This window comes from Apium graveolens, chromosome 6 (genome assembly GCF_009905375.1).
Source record: "Apium graveolens cultivar Ventura chromosome 6, ASM990537v1, whole genome shotgun sequence".
Classification (NCBI taxonomy): Eukaryota; Viridiplantae; Streptophyta; class Magnoliopsida; order Apiales; family Apiaceae; genus Apium; species Apium graveolens.
In genome coordinates, this window is record NC_133652.1 from 201737758 (window position 1) to 201749013 (window position 11256).

At 35.8% G+C, this 11256-nt stretch overlaps 2 non-coding genes across 2 annotated transcripts; both read left to right on the forward strand.

Annotated features, from left to right (window-relative positions):
• Window positions 1-415: 415 nt before the first annotated feature.
• Window positions 416-522, forward strand: LOC141669183 (small nucleolar RNA R71). The gene has a single exon (XR_012553474.1). It is a non-coding gene; the product is annotated as a small nucleolar RNA R71 (small nucleolar RNA).
• Window positions 523-10091: 9569 nt separating this feature from the next.
• Window positions 10092-10198, forward strand: LOC141670249 (small nucleolar RNA R71). Its single transcript, XR_012554489.1, has one exon. It is a non-coding gene; the product is annotated as a small nucleolar RNA R71 (small nucleolar RNA).
• Window positions 10199-11256: the final 1058 nt, after the last annotated feature.

Below are 11256 nucleotides of genomic sequence, written 5' to 3' on the forward strand. Positions count from 1 at the left end.
CTGAAGTTAGGATAATTGCGGTTGCTGGGATGATAGGTGGCTGGAACTGATTGTTGCAAACTCTAAAAGTTGCTCATGAACTGAGCTGATTCACTAGAAATAGCACACTGCTCCGTCTCATATGCACCAACACAAAGATCACACACACTAGTGACTAGATTAACTCCATAATTAGCCAAAGAATCCACCTTCATCATCAGATCCTTAAGCTGAGCAACTATAGCAGTAGCTGCATCTACCTCTAGAATTCCTGCTACCTTGCCTTGAGTCAGTCCCTGGGAAGGTATCTGGTATTCATTAGCAGCCATCAGTTCAATCAAATCATAAGCTTCATCGTAGCTCTTAGCCCATAAGGCTCCACCTGATGCTGCATCAAGCATGGGTCTAGATGTCACACCCAAACCATTATAAAGGAATCCCATTATGAGGAGACTTTCTCGGCTTTTCCTTACAACAATCCCAAGCTTCGCACAAAGATTCTCCTGATTGCTGCGCAAATTGAGTAAGAGCATTTCTGATTGCAGTTGTCTTCAGCCATAAGGAAGAATTTAGTGCGAAACTTCTGAGCAAGATCTTCCAACTTGGTGATAGAGCCTGGGAGTAGAGAATGCAACCAGTACTTAGCTTTATCCCTCAGAGAGAATGGGAAAAGCCTCAACTTAATAGCATCTTCAGAGATATTGTTGAATTTGAAAGTATCACAGATCTCGATGAAATCTCTAATATGCATATTGGGATCTTCTGTCAGAGAACCCCCAAACTGAACCGAGTTTTGCACCATCTGAATAGTGCTAGCCTTGATTTCAAAAATGTTAGCCGCGATGGCTAGTCTGAGAATGCTAGACTGAATATCATTTATTTTCGGTTGATAGTAGTCAATTAAAGCCTTTGTATTTGCTTCTGGTTCACCCATTACAACAAGAGCTTCTTCAACTTTTTCCTCTTCTACAATAACTTCTTCCTCTACTAAAACTTCTTCCTCCGCATTATCCAGTGGTCTCTTGCGAGATCGAGAACGCGTTTGCATACACGCTCTCTAGAGTACCTGAAAAAGCAACAAGCAAACAAGTAAGTAAAATATCCGAGTCAGTGAACTTTAACGACCACTGATGTCAAGCACATAAACTAAAAATTAACACCATGTCCCCGGTAGTAGCGTCAAAAACTTGTTAGGACGAAAATACACGCTAATATTCACGCAAGTATATGAGATCGCAAGTAATATAGAATTAATTCTAGTTTGTTCCCACAGAGACTGGTTTAGGTTAATTTCAATCAATGTACTTATGTAATAATGATATGGTTATTATTCAATGCTAAGATGATAACAAGGTGAGAGTGTTTATAACTACAATATTAACTAACACGCAATTAACTAAGAGATTAAAAGGTTGATTTACTATATAAGAAAAATATGGGATTCTAACTTCATTACTACTTCATTCAACAACCTTTTATTCTTAACCTTAGCATGCAATGGTGGTGACAAGTAATCAGATAACACGAAACTAGTAAACGCAAACTTTTGTTGTGTGAATACCCTACCACCAGACATCCACAAAAGAGATAGAAGCCGAATAGACACCAATTATATTGAGACCCTATATGTCTATAGAATTTGACAACATAACAGTTTAATATGCAAGTTATCTATCGTGATTTAATAGGGCAAGTAAGATGGTTAAAATTACCTACGAATCATGCATATCAAATACATGAACCTGTGCTACCATGGAAAATTCTAAACCTCTATATTCACTGTCGCTTCAATAGATATTAACACGCAATCTTATAAGTTCGCGACGCTCATAAGAAGAATAAGCACAACCAATACTAGGATATTATACAATAACCACACACTAAGGTATCGAAACACATTAACTATTGAAATCCATAAGTAAATCCGCTAGAACCCAACGATAAAGATTAGCCCATAACTGAACTCATCATCACCGTGGGTTCCGATGAAAGCATCGTATAAAAAAAGTAAGTCTTTATTAAATTGAATAATAAACAAAGTACGTCAACCAAGAGTATAGGTTCAACAAAACAAGAAAACTAACATCCAAGATTACAACTTAAAAAATATAATCACAAGAATAAACTAGATCCTCATCGACTTGGTTGTATTTGTGCTCCTAGGTCTTCTCGATGTCTTCTCCTTAAGCTCTGTTATGTAAAACGTCTTTTTTAGGCTTTAAATATGCTGCAGAATAATCCTAGGCTTCAATCTCTCAAAATCCAAGTGGAAACAGAATTCTGAAATGCCAACCTGGCACGGCCGCGCGCTCTCTCAGCGCGGGTGCGCTATCCTTCTGCTTCCCTGGCGCGGGCGCGCGCTATCACAGCGCGGGCGCGCTGACCTTCTGGAAAAGCTTATATATTTTATTTTCTTTGCTGGTTCTTGATGCCGATTCATGAGCAAACATCCAGGACACTTTCCTAACATAAATTTAGCACCAAAGCAATGTTAAATCTCCTTGATCCCTTATTTATGCCTGAAATGCAAAACACTACAAAACCGAATCAAATACACAAAATACTTGAGTACAAAACACCGATTCAAGCCTTTATAGAGCATTCTAAGTGGACATAAATGCCACTTAACACCCACAAGAACCAAAAGTTCAAAGTACTGTTGTAGACTCATTAACACATCCTGATATGTGGTCAACTCCTGACAAGCAACAAATTCCTGACAAAAGGTCATTTCCTGATGAAGCTGATCCTGAATCTACAAATCCTGATGTACTGATAACTGCTAAGGACAGTACTAGAGCCATTTTTGTACAACCACTCAAAGCAATATCAATGGTTTCTAACACTCGAGGTACAATTATATCTACATCTACTTTATCTGATTGAATGATTATAAATAGACCTATTAATAGGGATACCTCTATTTATATGAATACAAACCACTCCTCTTTGTCACCTCGTATTTTGTCTTTTCCTAGTGAGTTGAGCCTTTCTAGTGAGATTGTGAGAAAAGATCAAGATTTTTTTTATCGAGAGGAAGTCTCCTACATTGGAAAAAGGAGAAGTAGATAAGACTGACAAAAGTGAGAAAATTATTACCATTAAAAGTAATATATGTGTGAGAAGTGATGAGATCACTTTAAAAGAAAAGAGAGATTTAGGTTTTATGTGATTTTTATGTGAATTTTGGTAAATTACCTGATAATTGGTATTCATGTCTGGATGTTTATATGTGATAAAATTTGATTATTTTAATTTTTATATGTCCAAAATAAAGTATAGATAATTTTAGTATTTTTCTGGTAATTTGTAGGTTATTATATGATTTTATAAAGAATTTATGGATTTAATAATTATTTTCTGAGTAATTATAAAACTATTTTATATAACCGGGAATTCTCCAACTTCAACCGTTTTTACATTTTTACAAACCGAAGGCCTTCGGAAAACTCCTTCATAACCTACTTTGATTATTCTGAACATTTTCCATATTTTGACTTTTTCGATCCGGAGTACGGTTTGACCCGTACAATTCCCGACGCAAAATTTTCGATACGATAGTCATTTCGATAAATCAATAAAACATGTATTCTCGAGAGACAGGATATTTCGATTAAATTATTACATTATCTTCTTGTAGAGTGTTTTATAAGTAGCCCCGTTTTGATAATTATCCAAAACTGGTACCAAATTAAATCGTTTTTATAGTTACTTAGCGGCTAAGTAATCTATTTTAGGATCCAGTATGATCCAAAGGGTATTAATATCCCATAAGTATAAATAGTCTTTTTCTTATTTTATTTTATACAGATAATCATAAACAAACAGTTAAATTATATAATTTACAGAGAAAAACTCGAATATTCATCGCGTTCTTTAGAATCAAACCTAAAAACGAAGGCGTTATCGAAATCGAAATCGAGCGTGTGAATAACCGAATTGAAGCTTGTGAAAAGTACTTTCAGATTATACAATCAATTGTACTGTAGAAATCAAAGGTATTTTCCTATATATTTATTTAAATTCGAATTTAATTATAAATAATATATGAACTTTTTGATTTTTATGTTGTTTGTGTGATTTGATGATTGTATATTGTAGATAATTTTGTCCTGATCATTTTGGTATATTATATGTTGAATTTGGAGTTTAATAACATAAAAAAAATTGAGTTTAATTTTTGGATTAATTGAATTAGGATTTGAATGTGTTTGAATGTTCTTAATCGAATTTAGAAACTTTTGATTCAGTTAACCTGGGTGCGATTGAGTTATACCAGTGTGTAGATCATTTAAAAATGAATCAATTCATATATATAATTGTTATGTCGGATTCTTGGAATAAGTTGCCGGAAAAGCTCGAAGCACGCCGGCGTTAATTGGGAGTTTCGCCGGAAAACAAAGTCCAGAGGTCTTTTGAGTTGATTATGGCCTGATTCATGCTCCTGGAACAAATTAGAATGAAACCCCCATCAAAACTAAGCCAAACCATTCTGTTTTGAGCGATATCGAGGCTCGCCGAATATTATACGGTCGCCGAATTCTGGAGCAGGGCAGCGGGTTAAACCGGTTCTTCGTGACCCGTTTGGTTGACCAGTTTTGATCCGGTTTTGATCTTCTATTTCCCTAATTTAACTTCTCAAATCTGTTTTTACAGATTTTTATTTAAAAATTAATTTAAAAATTCTATTTTATTTTTAAAAACTCATTTTTAATTCCAAAATTATTCTGAAAATTATTTTTAATTCAAGAATAAATCTAAATTATTTAATTAATTTCAATTGATAATTATTAATTTAATTATTTAATTAATTTAAATATTAATTGATTAATTGATTTATATAGTTATTAATTAATTTTAACTAATTATGTAGTTGGATTTAATTATTTCATTTGATTTAAAAATTCCAAAAAAAAAAGTTTCAAGCTTTAAAATATTATTTTAAATTATTTTCAAGGCTCGATAATTATTATTAAATAATTTTAAAGTCATATTTGGGTATTTAAATCTTATAATTAATTATAAAATGATTCGTTGACTCGTTTTAATTTCGAAAAATGTTCAAAAATTGGTATTAAATACCCGGAAAATCATTTTAACCCCGAATCTTCTTTGAAAAATTATTTTTATCGAATATCTTACGTGTTATGTGCTATATGTGATTCGACTGATGTGCAATCATCTTATGTGTATACTATTTGACGGTTTTTATCGTAACTTTCAATCCGTAAGTCGGATTTTGTTAGGGTGAAAACACGCGCTAAAATTACACCCAAGTATACGCGTTCGCAAGTAATATAGAATTATTTCTAGTTCATTCCCATAGAGACTGCTTTAGGTTAAGTTCAATTTATGCACTTATGCAACAATGATATGGCTATCGTTCAATGCTAAGACATTAACAAATTGTGATATTTATAACTAAGATTAAACTAACATGCAATTAACTAAGAATAAAAGTGATTTACTATATGAGACAAACATGGGATTCTAACTTCATTAAATACTTTATTCAAAGTCATTGTTCTTAATCTTGGCATGCAATGGTGATGACAACTAATCAGATAACACGGAACTAGTAAACGCCAACTTTCGTTATACGAATACCCTCCTACCAGACACCAATTATGTTGAGACCCTATATGTCTATAGAATTTGACAACATAAAGGTTTAATGAACAAGTTATCTATCAAGATTATATAGGGAAGGTAAGATGGTTAAAATTACCTACGAATCATGTATAATAAATATATGAACCTATGCTAGCATGGAAAGTTCTAAATCTCTATATTCATTGTCGCTTCAATAGAGATTAACACGCTATCTTATATGTTAGCTACACACATAAGATGAATAAGCACAGCCAACACTAGGATATCAATTAATCACCACACACCAAGATATTGAACAAATTAATAATAGAAATCCATAAGTAAATTTATTAGAACCCCACGATAACGATTAGTTCATAGCCGAACTCATCGTCACCATGGGTTCCAATAAAAGCAGGATAATAAATAATATAAGAGTACTAGGGTTCAAAGACAAATTGAAACCAAGTATCCAAGTATCAACTATACTAAAGAAAATAAAAGTCTTCTTTTCTGTAGTCGTCTTGTGCTCTCTAGGTCTTCGTATGGCTCTCCCTGGTCTCTTTGTCCTTAAAAATGTCTTATTTAGGGTATATAGGCTTCAGGATCGAACTGGGCTTTCAAAATCTCCAAAACGGACTTGAATCAGGAATCTGGATGAATAGACCAGCACGACCGCCCCATATACCAGCGCAGGCGCGCACTATTTCTGGAAGTCTGGCGCGGGCGCCTCGTATGCCAGCGCGGGCGCGTCGTGCTACTGGATTTTGGCTCCTTTTCTTGTTTTTACTGCAGATTGAGTATGTTCGTCCGATTTCGATGATCCAATAGTCCATGCAAAGCTCTCGAGATGCTCTTCAACATGAACATGGCCTTGGCTTCCAGTCCTGATCTTTTTTCAACATATTTTAATTAAAAGCTCCTTTCTTCCTTTAACTAATGCCTGAAATGCAAAAACACAAAAACACATCAAAAATACCAATAACTTGAGTCCAAAACACCAACTTAAGCTTTTAATGAAGCGTTCCAAGTAGATATAAAATCCACTTATCAGACCCCCAAACTTGAATCGATGCTTGTCCTCAAGCATAAGTAGACTCAAATCTATAAAACAAACCTAATACATGAATTCAACTATGTGAATGCAACTAAATGATAATGCAATCGATCCCCTAAGAATAACCATAACCAAATGAATAAGCCAACGCCTCTAAGAATGTAAAAACTCAAAATAAAGTTCGAATAAATCCCAAAAACTGAACTCACAAACCATAAACGTGCGAGTGTGGATGCTTAACAGATATACTCTCGATACTAGATCAATAATCATAACTTATCTATCATCAAAACAATCACAAGTTTATAAACAGAATAGATATTAAACGCATAATGACTCACAACACCTCCTTTTTACTAGAGTTATACAAGGATCTATGCTATTATTGAACACATAACACATAACAAAAATGCTTATTTAATCTTGCAATGAATGAGGTCCCAAAAGACTTATACAATAATACCCATATAGCGATCGTTAGGTTAGCGGATCCCAGACTATAAAAGCCTTAGGTCACTAGGCACAAAGTCCCCTAAGAACTTAATAACTCGAGTATTAAAGAGCTCACTCTTGATTAATTATGCTTAAACACATACTTTTTTCTTTTTTTATATATTTTGCTCTTTTTTATTTAATTTCTGAATGAGTGTATTTCGCTCCATCTCATTCAACCCTAGACTACTCATATAAATATGAGCCGGCTACTAGCCATTCGACACCTAGCCTTATTCACACTAGCAATGAAATCCAAGTTTTTATCTAGATTTAAATTCAGTGTTCCTACGTCATTACGGGAATATCAAAAATTCTAAATATAACCAAGTGATTAAATTCCAACAAATAAACAAATATGATCATGATCTAGCTCAAAAGAAACCTATAAGACTTGTGAATTTTTTTTCTGGGCATACAAATCAACTCATTAAGACTTAAACATCCCTCTATTCATCATCACTACACTAAAATTAACATCAACTTATCAGACATAAATAGCTCAACATAAGGGATCATGTTATATGCATGCACATGCAACTAAATGAACTCCTATAAAAACACAAATAAATACGTCCTATATGAAAAAACATGCAAACATATGAATGAAATACAACTAAACATGCAACATGATTCTATATGAATCTAATGCACACACTAAAAATAATCCTTACATTATCACCCCCAAACTTAAAATTTTCAATGTCCTCGTTGAAGGTAATAATAAGGATTTCAGTCATACCTAGCTAGCCGGAGGATCACCCTCTTCGGGTGGAGGATTAGGTGGCCGATCAACCTCGACACCAGTGTCTCGGAAAATGGAATCGAGAGCGTGTGTCAAATCTTCAGTAAAACGTCGGTGGATGTCGTGCATGGCCTCCATACGCCGTAGTCAATCGTCTGTAGTGCTCATCACCAACTACCAGTCCTATCAACTGCCTGCTGCATACGAGAGAAACCCTCTATAGGCACATGAGGATCCATCCGCCCACTCTCTACATCATCAAAAATATATCCCAACCCCTTATCATGGGGTGCACCTAAGAATGCATAACTTAAGTGATCTGGTAGTGGGTTGAGCTCAAGTGTGGGAGCTTCTTCAATAGATGGCTCCGGACGCTCTTGAGAAATTTTCAGCTCTGCTAACCCAAGAGAATCGAATGGCATATCCACCTTCCTCTTCCACGAAGGTGCATTCAAAACCTGCAGTTGCTGTGTTCCTTATTCATCTTCAATAACTGATTCCCCTATTAAGGATCTCTCTAAGGTATCTGACTTTGGCAATTGTTCAAGCTCCGAATTCATGACAGAGTCGACCAGTTCTACCTTAAAGCAATGCTCTTTATCTGTGGGTAACTTTATTACCTTGAACACACTAAAAGTGACCTTCTGATCTTGAACCTTCATTGTAAGCTCTCCTTTTTGCACATCGATCATAGTTCGGCCTGTAGCCAAGAATGGTCTTCTTAAGATAATGAGAATCTTTTTATCCTCCTCAAAGTCTAGAATGACAAAATCAGCAGGGAAGATGAGCTTATCCACCTTAACCAAGATATCCTCCACTACTCCTCACTGATAAGTGATGGAACGATCAGCCAACTGCTAAGACATGTTCACAGGTTTTGGATCAGGTAGTCCAAGTTTCTTGAAAACTGACAAGAGTATCAGATTGATGCTAGCTCCTATGTCACACAAACACTTGTCGAATGATATATTTCCAATAGTACAAGAAATAGTGAAACTTCCAGGATCCTTAAGCTTCAGAGGCAATTTTTGTTACAGAACTGCACTGCATTCCTCCGTAAAAATAACGGTCTCTAAGTCATCAAGCTTCACCTTCCGCGAGAGAATACCTTTCATGAACTTCGTATAGCTAGGCATCAGTTCAAGAGCTTCAGCGAAAGGTATGTTGATGTGAAGTTTCTTGAAAACTTCCAAGAACTTGGCAAATTGCGTATCCAACTATCTACTTTTGCAACCTTTTAGGAAAAGGAGGTGGAGGATAGACCTGTTTTTCCCCTGTATTACCCTCAGGAGGATTGTTTGCAATAGCTTTCTTCTTCAGTTCCACCTCGGCATCCTGCTGCATAACTTTTTCAACTACAATCTCATTTTCTAGAATTGGCATCTTCGTTTTGCTGAATTTGGGGGCTTGCGACCTTTCCGGACCTCAAGATGATGGCGTTCACCTGTTCGTTAACTTCCCTCTTGCTTGGATTGGCTTTTGTATCACTAGGAAGAGTTCATGATGGTCGATTCAATAAGGCGTTAACAATTTGCCCTATTTAGGTTCTCTAGAGTCTTGATAGAAATAGCCTTGCTTTGGCATATAAGGGCCTGGTTTTTGCACATAAGCTGCAAATCCTCCAATTCAGATTTTTTATTCGAAGATAGACCTACACCTCCATGAGTTTGTTATTGAAGTTGGAGTTGTTGTCTTGGTGCCAAGTGATGCTAAAAACCAGGAGGATTGAATTGCTTATTTCCAAACTGCTGGAATGGCTGTTGCATCTCATTCTGATTATTGCTCCAGCTGAAGTTAGGATGATACTAGTTCTCAGGATGATAAGTGTATGGAACTGGTTATTGTGATCTTTGAAAGTTGCTCACAAACTGAGCTGATTCACTAGATATAGCGCATTATTCCGTCACATGCGAACCTGCACACAGCTCACAAACACTGGTTATCTGATTAACATCATAGTCAGCCAGAGAACCGATCTTCATAGACAACGCCTTTAGTTGAGCAGTGATATCCGTAGTTGTATCCACTTCAAGAAATCCTGCTACCTTGCCCTGTGGCAATCTCTGAGTTGGATATTGATATTCATTAGCAGCCATCAGTTCAATTAGATCATAAGCTTCCTCATAGCTCTTTGCCCATAATGCTCCACCTGATGTTGCATCAAGTATGGGTCTTGACTGTGCTCCCAAACGGTTATAGAAGCAATTGATGATCATCCAATCAGGCATTCCATGATGAGGACACTTCCTAAGTATCTCCTTGTAGCTCTCCCAAGCTTCACATAGAGTTTCTCCCAATTGCTGTGCAAATTAAGTAAGAGCATTCCTCATTACAGCTGTCTTCGCCAGATGGAAGAATTAAGTAAGAAATTTCTGAGCGAGATCCTCCCAAGTAGTGATAGAACCTGCTGGTAGAGAGTGTAACCAGCACTTAGCTTTATCCCTCGGAGAAAAAGGGAAAAGTCTCAGCTTCACAGCATCTTCAGAAATATTGTTGAACTTGAAGGTGTCACAGATCTCGATGAAATCCCTAATATGCATATTAGGATCTTCCGTCGGAGAACCCTTGTAATGCCCTCCAAACCCAGGCTATAAGTCTGGGGTTTACTAGCTAATCACCAAACCTGTACAACTTGTATAATAATTAAGCAGAAATATGTCTAAACCCCTTTAACACTAACCATGATCTTTTTAGGTTGAATTATAAAATAAGAACCACTATGTAACTTTATTAGAACCCAAATTTAAAATCTTACAAACTCTCTTTATTACAAACTATTAACTATACAAATTTTAAACTAAGTTCACCTTTATTCAAACATACACATTAACTATCTACACTCCACCTGCTCAGGCAATTCAAAGCTTTCTTCCTGAATTGGGATCAACACCTTGGGTATGAGAAGGTCCTGCGACTTGACTCATTTCTTTACCACTCGAGTTCTGATAGGTTTCATTTTCCTTCTTAACTAAAACTAATAAGGTGAATAACAACAAGAAAAGGGGTAAGCCATAAATTTCTCAACAAGTACGCAATATATAAGTACTGTTAAAGTAAGTTAAATGAACCGGTAACCTGGTTATATCTGCAAAGATATAACCTTGCAAGAAAAGAAAAAAGGCCATTATCGGCGAATATAAACGAACTAAATTGGACACAAATTCGCACATATACCCTGTTGATCAGCCAGGATACAGTGCAGATCTATATCTCACTATATAGATCCAGTTGGGTACCCAGGCTCTACGGCCCATCTCAAGGATCCGGTTAAGTTCCGGTCCTTAGGATCAAGTGTAAACTTAATCCCAAACATCAATATCCAGCCTATAGAGGAACAATCAGTATGCCTTGATATATTCTAATCCAAGAATATATCAATATATATGTATGA